We start from the raw sequence: 13,586 nt of genomic DNA, 5'->3' as shown, positions 1-13,586 counted from the left end.
TCAAGTCGCATTTCGGTCTCACGGCATTTTTGGCGGCTTTTTAAATATAAAATGAAATGAAATGCGCGAAGTATGTCATTCGAACTACATAGGCTTCACGTACTGGTCTTTGGCTTTCCATACAGGCCGTCTGCAGTCTCAATCCATGATCCGTTCCGTAATTGGCGGAAATCGGCGGAATTCCGTGTTTTAGTAATGCCGTTGTTGTCTTCACTGATACAATACATGCCATGTTTCTTTGCCGCGGTGGCGAATATAATCACTTGTGATTACGCCCATTGCTATTTCTTATTTGAGTTGCAAACATCTTTTTGATTTCTTGGCGATAAAAGGGCAGCGTACACCCATAGATAATGAAATTGAAACAGTAATTAAGAACACTTACGATATCGAGGAATTTCATCAAAAACCACAAGAACAGTGATTGTTCCTCTCCAATATCATTGGCTTCCGTGATGTAAGTAAAATCTGCTGCGGAAGGCAAAAGAAGGACTATATAAACGGTCGAAACAGACATTAAAGACACTAACAGTCTGCCATCCTGCCGTGTTTTCTCACGATTTCCCCCCAAATGTTGAGTACTTGAGAGCGAAATCGCAACAAGAATGGACACATTCGCAAAAAATATCAAGATGAGCGGGGCATAAGCGTACGAAGAGATATCGATCTGGTTCAGGATCGTAGAAACAATAATAGGGTTCGTTTTATAGAAACAAATTTCAGGTGTACCTGGAATATTCTCCGCCAGCCAAAATCGGGGGGCACTTAAAAACACGCCACTAAAAAGTATCATCAATAATACGTTTTTTCTTATTTTTGGCGTGATGTTTGCCCGTTTTAGAGGAAACCACACAACGTAAGCTCTTTCTGTCGAAAAGGCTACAATTATCCAACCTGATATTACTTCAGAAATATGCAAAACGCCAGCCGCAAATTTACATGTTGCGTTATTGTACAGCACTAAGTTGAATCCGTATGCTCCATTTGTGATGTGCTTTAGACCAAATGCGAACCAATCTCGGACCCCAAGAATAAGAATAACTCCAGTGTCGGACACAGATTGACAACTAAGATAGTGGACGCAGGCGCCCGCCCGCTTTCGCACTCGGAAGAATATCACAAACGTGTTACCAAAAATTCCGTGTAGAAGAACGACGGTCATGACGTAGGCTTGCACGAGGTCGAGGAGCTGCTGGTTGAGTAGAAGCGGTTGCTCTGATGACGGCCGGTCGCTACTCGTCCAGAGATCTTGAGTAACTAGTAGGTGAGCCGTGTTCATATTAATCGCATTCACCACGAGCTATTTCAGAAACGATATCCAGACTTTTGAATATTTTAGCAGACATGCTTACACTGCGAATGTGGGCCCCTTAGTACCATAGTTCCATCCAACAAGCCTTCCGCCCATTCAACAACGATTTGATTAGCTTTCAACAGACATATCAATAGAATACTGGTACTCCTCATCCAAGTGCAGAGCATTAGCAGAGGTAGATTTCTCACTGAGTCATCGGCTACTTGTTTAATATAACTTAGTTTGACTGATGTACGACTGCTTTTTATGATTACGAGGAAATCGACAATAAGGCCACTGACGTGACGTCACGATTACCAAGACGTAACTTCGTGACAGCCACCCAATTTCAGTCAATAACGAACACAGTTGTCCCGGAAAAGCACACACTCAAGTGATCCTGACTCAGAACATGTATAGTACATGTATCTTCCCTCCTCTGGAGGTCATCTCGCTGATCTGACCCGTCTTGTTCTCCAGCATATTACACTAGTGTACTGTACCAGTCCTCTCATCACGAGGGTCTATGCTAATTACGCGAACTTCCTCGCGTGATCTCTACTGCACTTCCCACTAGTTTAAGTCCTTGATCCTCACAGCTTGGATCAATTTTCAAATGAACTATATTGGCTACTCATTTCATTTCAACTTTCGCCACTTTGTCATCTGCAATATCAAAATAGTATGGGCGTATTGATCGTTATCCGCGATGTCACACTAGTATGGGTCTGTCTATTATAATCGTACAACGTGAGAAAGCTATTTGATATACTACTACAACTCAGAAAAGTTTACTCCAACTTATCAATAATTCTGAAGATAATTTCGAAGTCTTTAGCATTGCACCTGTGCATTTTCTTGAAGACACTGTTGTTAAACTGATCAGAATGTGAAAGCCAAAATCCTGGTGTCCTATCTTGTGCTGTATCACTGGAGAGCATGCTGGAGCTGTTGTCACACTTTTGCCCGGTCACATACCGATTACCTCATAGACTTTAGGCCACATTGATGGTCATCTCAGGGCTTGGACACACCGACTATATATTCAACCAGGACATTACTATTTTTACCATACTCCCACACTATTTTCATCAACATTGGACTAAGAAATATATTTATGGGTTCGGTAGTGGGACAGGTAAATGGAAGAATAGAGCATGAACTGAAGTTGTCCGTTTCGGAGTTGTAGTGATGTCTTGGCGTATATATTGGCGTTGGTCGAGGCTTAGAATCTATATTACATTAATAATGACGACTTAATGAAAAGTGAGAGCGAAATGTCTTTACATGTACTTCTCCAGCTCTCCCCTCAAAAATGTTGGTTCAGATTGATGAAATATGTAGATTATGCAAAAGGAGTGTTTACAAATCCTCTTTTTATTGTAAGATGGGACAGTTCACTGCAAAAAGTTATGCTATGTCCTGGGCGATGGCTATCAAGACAATAACAACAAAGAGTCAATTCATTGGGCGACAAACCATCCCGGGCCGCAACGTTGCGACCCGGTACAATATCATCGTTCCGCCAACCTTACCCTGCCCGAAACATTGCGGCACGGCTATTCTTCCCCTCTCGCTGAAATCGCCCGGGGCGCAAAGTTGCGGAACGGGTATTTTAAGCCCGCAGCACACAGCCGCCAACTCATTTTTTGCCGCAAGAGTCCTGAACGCCTGAAAAATCCCTAGTCTGCTACGAACGGCGTCGGCGAACGGGACTTGACGCCACTTGCCGCAACTAAACGCCAAATATCTAACATGTTTGATTTTTGACGCGTGTCGCCGCGTTTAAACGCAAGAAGAAGCAGGTGTGCTACGGGTTGCCGCCTGAATTGGCGTCGGCGGCGAGGCTATGGCCAATCAGTATGCGTCTTGATGTCACATGATTTCAAAATGGCAGCCTAAAGTGGCGGAAAAGACGCTACTGGACGCCGATTCTGGGTAGGTGTGCTGAGAATTGTAAATCGAATCATTCTTGGGCATTAATTTGTTTATAACGATAGCAATACCGCTCGGCGGGAGCTGAAACGCTAGCCAATGCAAAACCTCGGCTCTGCCTCGGGTTTTGTCTACATTTTTAATAGCTCTACCGGAGTGAGTCGCGGCTTTGGTGAGACAACCAATACTTCCCGTTTGGTATCAATTCCTTGAAGTAGACTAGGATTGCTCTGCTAGTCATTCGAACGTCTGTTGCGGTGGGGTACGTCGTTTCCGCAAGTGCAGACCGTCGTTTACTTGATTACATGTATTTATTTCTGTAATTTTACATACTGAATCCACTCGCCAATCAGATCCCAAGCCCGACAATACCCGATTTGTACCGCCGCCTCCATGGGTAGAGTATAAACAGCCGAACACAATAGAAGGCCTTTCGCAGCCATAAAAGGGGTGGGATATCTATTAAAGAGGTAACTACGTATTCGTCATGAATAGTCATCACTCTACAGCTGAACTTTTCATATTACAATTAAAGACTAATGGGAAGAAACGAAGACAGGATATGCCACCCCTTTTTTTGGCTGCGAAAGGCCTACTTTTATGCCCAGTTAGGCTCTACCCATCGTAGTAGAACTAAAAGGCCGAGAATCTTTTGGCATTAAGACGTTTCTATACGTTTTCCCCTTAGATTGCGGATTTAAATGTCTGATGTATTTCATGTGGCAATATTTTGAAACAAAAGATTTGGAATTTTTCGCACTGGTGTGAAAAATTCACGGTTTTAAATGAGATTTACATGTATCAACTCACTTGTACGGACCTTATCACAGTGCTCCACGCTGTTCCTACATTTTTTTATTGAAACGATGTTTCTTTCTCTCGATATGTATCATCATCGTATATTGAGCCATAGGAAAATATCTAATCTTTAAATACCCCTTTTCATCACATTGATCAATAAAGTATTTATGACAAGTTTTGTCATCGAAATGTTATTGACATCGCCTCATTACAGGAATGGCAGTCAGTCATCGTGTTACTAGTATCATTTTGATAATGTCATGTTGGCTATTTTGTTTCCTCCAACAACAAAATGTGTGTAACGTTGTGATGATAATTTCTTCTGTTACTCCGAATGTGATTTGTATTACTTTACTTGTGTTTTTAAGGTAGTTATCCTAGCAGGTTTAATTCATATTGTCCGTATATCATGTTGAGGGGCAAAGACATGCTGCGCGTCAAAGAAGTCCTTGTTGGTTGCACTGATTTTGCTGGTGCAAGTGCCAATTACACTTTGCGTTGGCATCTGTTGATAATTTTTGAATTTTGTTGGGGCGCTCGGTAGGGGTAATTATTTATGTTAGAAATATTCAACTAAACGCCCTCGTTGAGCTCCAAATCAGTTCACTGCTCATTCCGCATATATACTGAAAAAAGTCCGATATACAATCATGACTTCCGAATATGCCGAAAGGGGACTGTTTGCAACAAGTCACCAGGGGGCGGATCCACCAGTTCTTTTCATCCAGGAGCTCGTCGACTTCACGCAAGCTTACGTGATGATCGTCGTTCTTTTACTCGGAATCTTCGGTAACACGTTGTCCTTTGTGGTATTTCTCCGAGTGAGGAAGCGGGCGGACGCCTGCGTCCAGTACCTCAGTTGTCTCGCCGTGTCCGACACGGGTGTCATTCTAGTTTTAGGCATGACGAATTGGATAGCTTTTGGGCTGAAATATATCACAAATGGAGCATACGGATTCGATCTGATGCTTTATAGTAATGTGACGTGTAAATTTGTCGTGGGCGTTTGGCATTTTTTTGAAGTAATATCAGGTTGGATAATTGTAGCCTTTTCTGCCGAAAGGGCCTATGTCGTTTGGTTTCCCCTACGACGGGCTAGTATTACGCCAAGGATAAGACAAAAGTTGTTGTTGTGTCTTTTTCTCACAGGTGTAGTTTTAAGTTCCCATCGGTTTTGGTTGATCGAGATAATACCTAGTTCACCATCGCTTTGCTTCTATAAAACGAGTCCGGTAGTCTCTGCGATGCTGTACCAGTTTGATATCTCTTCATACGCGTATGTACCATTTATTCTCATTTTTCTCGCAAATCTTTCAATTCTTATTGCGATGTCTCTATCGAAAAACAATAATCTAGGTGAGAATCGAAAGAAAATACGCCAAGACGGCAGATTATTGGTGTCGTTAATGTCCGTTTCGATCATCTATTTCGTTCTTTTATTGCCTTTCGCGGCCGGTTTTACCGTCATCACTGGCGCACAGAGTAACAACGAGAACACAGGGGAAGAACAATCACTGTTATATTTATCCCTTATAAGGTTCCTAAGTCTCATATTTGTGTTTAACTACTGCTTCAATTTTATCATCTACGGGATCACGCTGCCATTTTATCGCCAAGAAATGAAAATTATGTTTTCGAGAAAACGTCAGAACCCAATCATGTCCATGTAACGATTCTCCTCTCCTGATAATTCTCTCCGAGAAAGGAAATTATCATTGCATGAAACATATTCATGCTTTTCGGGTGTAGCAGAAAACCAAGTCGTAACTAGGCCGTCAGCATTCCGCCTTCGAGTTAAATGGGCCAATGCCAGAATCCAAAATTCAGAAAATAAAAAAATAAAACGCATCCACTGATATACTTTTGCCGATGAGTGAGGTCAGTCAAATGTCTGACTTAACTGACGTGTTGTGAAAACCTCTCACAAATCCGTGAACCCTTGAACTCTGAGTGACAAATCCATAAACTCTGAGTTGATACTTTGAAAATGGCGGATGCAAGGACATGATCACTGGGAATAACGACTTGAACGCACATATTCTCCGGAAGATCTTACCTGTGCTGTTCATTTTTCATAAAAATTACCCCGAAAACTTTTAAGTTTGGATCTTTATTAAAATAGCTGCCTGTCCAAAAAAGAGTCTTGAGGAAAAGAAGTGTTAACTTACGAATAATCTTCGTTAAGTCAGCACTTCGTGAAGAGTTCAAATCTCATGGTTGACACTGGGGTAAATGTCTGTGTAAGTTCTAACTCTGAGTTAAACAAGGGATTTGGGCTCAGTGTTCGAGAAAAAACAATACGATTATCAGTATATCACGGCTCGAGAACATGATTTGTCATTCATTATTCGCCGTGCATGTCAAACATGCCACCGTAAAGTATTAAAAGGCGAAGCATACTGTTGTCGATTTTAATCGTATTTGAATTATATACTCTTGTACAAAACATGTTTCATTGTATTTCATCTGCAGCGTGACATATCAACAGTGCTATTGTTTTCAAGCACCACCGACTTACGATGATGTAGTGCGTAGCCGACGCATAATGGGTTATGGGTGCATGGGGAGGAGGCCGCAAAAGATGAGAATATCGTACGTCCGTACTATTGAATGAAAGGATCCTTATTTGTGCAGATATCTGATATAAAGATGAATGAGCAGGTAATACCGTGATTGAAAAACTACAATCATGAAAAAACTGCTCGTTACTCTTATATATTAGTCAATGTAAGTTATTATTGTTCAATGTCGTAAACATATAAACCAATGATCTATCTATAGAGATATATTTTCATATCAAACAGAAGTTCTCTCTCGTGTCTTGGTTATGTAGTGCGCTTAACGCTTCGAAAGCAGTTTGATCTTCTTCATATAAACGTGTGGATCGGCAGCTGTGCAACTCCAAAAGAAGATGCATGGATTTCAATCGGGTTCAGGTCAGTCACCTTTTGTGAGGGGATATTATTTCTACGCAATTTCGCGCAGGCACTTCTCCCATTAGCAAAACGGCAGTTTATATAGCATGAAGGTCTCTCATCAGGTCATAGGTTTTTCGGTTTATTTTCTAGTCCACCACCTCTGCCCATTACTTACTTACTTACTTCCCCAACCATGAGGGCAAGGAGTTACAATTCTATCTGTACCCTCCTCCAAACCTGTATGACATGGTTGAACTAAATTGGAGATGAGAAGCCTCTCGCTACTTGGAGTCATTGGGATATGCAGCCGCTGCGCCGCGATCAAGGTGATTAAGAACTCTGCAGCAGCTATGCCAATACTTCTAGTAAAAATGCAAGTAATGTATGTCCTGTCCTTTTTAGTAACGCCAAGCTTATAGAAAAAAATCATGTCCAAGGCTTAAAATGCACCAGTATGCGGCAGGAGCCGTTAAGGAATTTGTAGTCATCAATGCTTCTTCATCCTCAATTACCCAATCGACCAAACTGCACCTGCGAGAATTTCATATCGAACTATATTATTGATAGACAAAATCCAAAAGGATGGTCATGCTGACGATGGAGATGATGGTAATGATGTTGATGATGATATGATGATGATGGTGATGATGATAATGATTGCTATTCATTCTAAAAGGAAGCCGAATCGTCTTTGAAGGGCTGTACTGCCGCTATTATTAAGTATGTTATTAGAAACGTAAGGACAGAGTCGTTTGACTGATTCAGGTACTGTGTGGTGACTTTATACCACTTATATTACTGACGGGTGGCAGGGAGAATTTGAATTGATCATGACTTCTCAGATGGCTAACCGAGATCTCTGGACACCTAGCGACGAGCCATCAATCCCAACAATCCTCTTGATACGGAAGCTTGTCGACTTCACCCAGGCCTACGTCATGATCGTCGTTCTTTTACTCGGAATCTTTGGTAACACGTTGTCCTTTGTGATATTCTTCCGAGTGAGGAAGCGGGCGGACGCCTGCGTCCACTACCTCAGCTGTCTCGCCGTTTCTGACACGTGTGTCATTCTCATTGTGGGTGTGACGAATTGGATAGCTTTTGGGCTGAAACACATCACAAACGGGGCGCACGGATTCGACTTAATACGACACAGTGATGTAGCTTGTAAATTGGTAGCTGGCGGTTGGCATGTTTTTGAAGTCATATCGGCTTGGATTATTGTAGCCTTCTCTACTGAGAGAGCCTTTGTCGTTTGGTTTCCTTTACAACGGGCCAACATCACGCCAAAGATAAGACAGAATGTTTTATTAACAGTTTCTCTTGCTGGTATACTTTTAAGTAGCCATCGATTTGGACTGCTTGAGAAAATCCCTGGTACACCAGTAGTTTGCTTTTATAAAACAGGACCAATTGTTTCTGCTATTCTGTACCAGTTTGATATCGCTGCGTACGCCTATGTACCGTTTATTCTAATTTTTCTCGCGAATATCTCGATACTGGTTGCGATATCACTCTCTGGGAACAAACATCTAAGACAGAATCAGCAAAAATCGCGCCAGGATGGGAGACTGTTAGTGTCACTAATGTCTGTTTCGACTCTTTACATCGTCCTGCTTTTGCCATTCGCTGCGGGTTTTACCATTATCACAGCCGCACAGGACTCGGGAAAACAATCACTGTTATTCCTGTTCATATTGAGATTTCTAAATCTGATGGGTTTGTTCAATTACTGCTTCAATTTTATTATTTATGGGGCGACACTTCCTTTTTATCGCCAAGAAGTGAAAAGGATGTTTCTGATGATGTTACCACTCAACGATCAAAAACCGCGTCATTAGTTTGGGGCATGCCCGCCTGCAGTCATACTGATTGGCTCAAGCGTGTCAATCTTTTTTCAGGTTGTAGCAACTTGATTGACAGATTTGCACTGTGTTTGATTGGTTTGCATTGTGAACTGGTCACTTGTGACATAATAACTATACTTGTATCAGCAGTTATGGTGTAGTCGATCAGTTTCCATGTATGCCTACATGGTTATTAAGAATCTTCAACCAAATAAATCGTATTGATAATAAACTGAAGTCCTGTGGGCCTGTCATTCAGAACCTTCACTATGAAATTGACGTGGAACATGACCGCATAACCATTAGACAAATTAGTGCCGCCCACCCATTGCCCATTTCAATTGAACAATAATGTTGAATGGCATCGAATGACATGCGCATGATATCTAAGAGGCTTCGCTTGCATATTCAGAAACGCACTGTGTGTACACAGCAAATTGGGGACTTCCTTTTTTTTCGACAAATTACATAACAATACAAGTTAGGAGCCAGTATGAAAACTATTTTCTCCCTAAAGCTTATGTTATTGGATTTTGAGACCAAATGGAATGCCATAAGAAGTTTATTATAATAAACGATTTATGACGTATATATACGTTAATGACCACAGCATCACCGAGATATCGTTTGGGAGTTTTCCTGAATGAGCGCGTGGATAGCATTTACAGGAAATAACATCTATTTCAAACTGCGTTTCCTTTAGGTATTTGCAAAAACATAATAATTTTATATCGTGTGATAGTGGAAAGGTCTGGTGGCTCTCTATTTGCAGGGTGTAAAATCCAATGTTTTATGACCCATAGTCGAAATATTGTAAAGACCCGACGATGAAAGCAAAACGCCAAAAGTCTAAAAACAATTTTGGGCCAATTCTTTTCGTGACCCTTCTCTGGTGTAAGACACTTGCTAGAGCTCGAAAAAGGCGGGTCAATTATATCTCGTTTTTGTGATATTTTGAATTTGGCACAAGTAGTAAAAACACCATCAACACTGAGACACTGTTTGTTAACGACATCCACGTCGTTATCAGTATCAGCGGTAAAATGCATAGTTTCTTCTATTATGTAGTACTAGAAATGTACCCAGTCGTGGGTATGTTGTTGAAATGAAATGGAAAAGAATTGAAATGAAATGAAATGAAATTTATTTACAGAAACAGAAAATATATACAATACATAGCACAAATGCAAAAAAATTACAATAATACCATTTGAATATGTTGCTATGACAGTACATAATGAAACTGCCTAAAGGCACTCTTGTTTGATGAAGAGGAAGTGAAGGCATTTGGTTGAGGAGGAGGACGAATTATATTGGTGACCGATTGTTATGGATGTTATTGTTGGTGCTGAAGAACCTCTGGGTAGACGACGTTTCTGGTTTGGGTGTTGGGGGTGTTGATGACCAAGTTCTTGGCACTGCCAACTCTTGACATGGCAACGTATAACATTCCATGCGAGAAGACGGGTGTGCTCAAGTCGATGCCGATGTGTTTGAAGGTTTGCCCTTGGGACTTGTTAATGGTAATCGCAAAACAGGGACGAATGGGAAACTGCAGCCTTTTGAATTTGAATGGGAGGTCACTGTCTGAGGGTGCCAGGGGTATCCGTGGTATGAGAGCTGTTCTTCCTGCTGATGGACCGTTCGATATTCGTACTTCTAGGACATTTCGGTGTGGTTTCAATAGTGTGCATCGAGTGCCATTGGTGATGTGAGGCGGGTTTAGTGAGCGAAGTATAATGATTGGGCAGCCTACTTTGAGGAGGAGTTTGTGTGGTGGAAGGCCTGAAACATCAAGGGTGTTGAGGAATTCCGTGGGGAAGTTGAGGGCAGGACTGAAGGAAAAGAAAGAGAAGAAATACTAATTATGTTGACTAAAACAATGTTTATTTACCTATTTTTATACAAAATAGTGATTGTCTGTACAGCAGATGGGTCGTGGAGAAGGTAAGCCTAGTACGAAAGGTTAAAAGTCCAGGAGGATTGTTGTTGGCACAGTGACGACCTGTTAACATGAAGCACTGGCAATATAATCAGCAGTATTTAATCAGCAGCAGTCAGTAAGTGTTCAGAGTAACACTGTTGGGGTGCAATCAATGTACACCCTTGCTTTCTACTCCAAGAGGGATTTTAATTTGTCTTATCATCATCAGCCGAGTCATCTTCGGGTTGTGTGGCTGTTAGGGGAAAATCTGTTTCTGAGCTGTCCATGCTGATCTGTGACAGCGTTGAATCATCCAAGGCGTCATCGAATAGGTTGTCAGTGGCAGGAGGGGTTTTCTCTTTAGTGGATGACTCGACAGTAACTTTTGATGGTGTCGACGCTTTCAGTTGAAGAGGGACTTTCTTGGGGGATGGCGTTGGCGGTAGAGTCAGTGCTGGGCGTTTATTTGGACTTGGTTTTGAAATTGTTACTGGTTTAGGCTGGTTGGTAATCAAGCACTTGAGGTGTACTGCTTTAGCAGTGACAGTCTGTATACGATTGGTCAGGGTGTGGCGTGCAGCGGCAATTTTAGCAGCTGCCAATGGTTCTTTTTTTTCGAGCAGAATTACCTGGGCATAGGACAACTTCTCATTTGTCATTTCCTCCAAGTCCTTCAGTTGGTTTAAAACGGCCTGTGCTGCGTGTGAAGTCATCTGTAAAGGAAAGAGGCTATTGTGTAAAGCTAGGCTAGTGTGTGGTAAAAGCACATAATAGTAGATTAAAATGGCAGGCTCGGAGGACATTTTTGCAAATTGGATGAATAGTTTTGAATGCTTCTTGTACTGAATCGTATGATACTGGTCATGGTTAGGCACAATGTTTGAGATGATAGCACTAATTTGTTGGAAGAGAAGTTCATCCTGCGAAGGTGTCCCGACTTGTGTCAGGTCATTGATACTTACTATGGTAGATAATAGTGAAGTAGGTGGCTGATGGTGTTGAATAATGGGTGAAAACTGGTGATGATGGAACTGAAAAGGGAAAATGAGAGAATATGGAATTTTGGAAAGCTCACATACATAGGCAAGGGTGTAGTACTATTACTCATGCTGATATTGTCTGCTGAGCACCTTCTGCGAAGTTGTCCTCGGATGTGTTTGGTCATTGATACTTACTATGGTAGATAATGGTGAGACAGCAGCAGGATGATGATGATGGTAAAAACTGGTGATGGTGGAACTGAAAAGGGAAAATGTCAGAATAAATGAATTTTGAAAATACTGAGGCATGGCTGGGTCGGAAGCGATTACTCATGATGATATTGTCCAAGCGCCTTCTACGAAAGCCCAGAAGGCTCATTCCAAATTCCAAATTCCAAATGCGAAATTCCAAATTCAAATCAAAATGAACTGATGACAAAATGGATGAACAGCTGACGTTTGTTTAGCGCCGTCCTTTGATAATGGATATGATACGTAAAAAACATTATCTCTAAAATTATTCTATGAAAAATACTTTGGTAAATATAAGTACACTTAAATAAGAAAATTATTAACAAGCAATAACCATGCACTCATCTCCATATAATACGATTTTGATATAAGCTATAAGGACGGTTAGAAATTAACGGATTTTAGGGGGGGGGGGCAGAGACACGCTAGATTGGGTGTTACCTGGCCTCCGTCCGTCCATACCACAGCGCCTCAGTCGGTAACCAGCGGTACCAGGCTGAGGTCACGTGATTATGTCGAATTTGGAATTTGGAATTTCGCATTTCGAATTTGGAATGAGTGTTTATCCAGCCCAGGCATCAGATAGATAGGTAATTAGCACTGATAAGATGTGTAAAATTACATTTCATCTAAATCAAGATTTGTTTTTTACATTGAGGGGATGCACATTGGCTATCTGATGAGAGTAAGTCTGAATTTGAAATTTAGAATTTGGAATTTCGTATTTGGAATTTGGAATTTCGCATTTGGAATTTGGAATTTGGAATGAGCCTTCTGGGCTTTCGTAGCCTTCTGATATCTATATTACTATTTCATGCCGGAATGTTGGCCTACATGGTGAAGTTTACTTACCTGACACTGTGCTGTGGTTAATCGTGTGATGATTGTTGGTAGGAGTCTTAAAGATAAAAGAGCGTGGCCTGGCAGTTGGCGGTACTTAATTCAAGTGGGTTGACTGATGAAACTGATGGAGCTGTAGTAAAAGAAAAATGAGTACATGAGAACTTCTTCGATTTTGTGTTAGGTGTTGTAGTACATAAATTGAAGTTGGAATAAATGAGGATTAGGAAGAAGATTACTAATCATGTGCCAGTACCAGTCCAGTGGCAGTGCAAGGTAGGCCTATAGTATACTACACATGTACTGCACAATGTACATGCATGCACGGATGCATAGGCTATATATTTAGAAAGTCATCAAATTCTCTGCCAAGAAAACCTCTCTCAACCTTATCCTAAGTTAACACCAGACGGCGCTACCTGCGTAATTCTCGTAGTCCAGTCATTCTTTCGTGAGGAAGCGAACAGCGCAGACCTTATCTAGGACCTCACTTGTAACAAAAAGTATTTAAAATAATAAGTGGTTCGCTTGGTAATCGGACCAAAGATATGAAATAAACTAGTCTGCTGGGTGGTCAGACATTAGAGAAAATAATCAGAGATCCGCTGGATCGCACTGAAGATAAAATAGTCTAGTCTGCTGGGTGGATCAGACATTAGAGAATATAATCAGGTTCGCTGGGTGTTCGAACCAAAAATAAACATAATCTATAAGTCTGCTTGGTGCTCAGACAGAACTATAATGAAAAGGAGAGTACCGTAAATGGGCAATTCTCGATCTCGAAATGTCTGGGTG

General features: G+C 41.4%; 1 long non-coding RNA gene across 1 annotated transcript; it reads right to left on the bottom strand.

Annotated features, from left to right (window-relative positions):
• Positions 1-11,185: 11,185 nt before the first annotated feature.
• Positions 11,186-12,030, bottom strand: LOC135495333 (uncharacterized). The gene is made up of 3 exons (XR_010448546.1): positions 11,895-12,030; positions 11,682-11,750; positions 11,186-11,432 (listed from the first exon to the last, which is right to left on the bottom strand). It is a non-coding gene; the product is annotated as an uncharacterized LOC135495333 (long non-coding RNA).
• Positions 12,031-13,586: the final 1,556 nt, after the last annotated feature.

The sequence above is a fragment of the Lineus longissimus genome, chromosome 11, assembly GCF_910592395.1.
Source record: "Lineus longissimus chromosome 11, tnLinLong1.2, whole genome shotgun sequence".
Taxonomy (NCBI): domain Eukaryota; kingdom Metazoa; phylum Nemertea; class Pilidiophora; order Heteronemertea; family Lineidae; genus Lineus; species Lineus longissimus.
The sequence above is the reverse complement of the archived record's forward strand: the minus strand, read 5'-3'. Positions and strand labels throughout refer to the sequence as shown.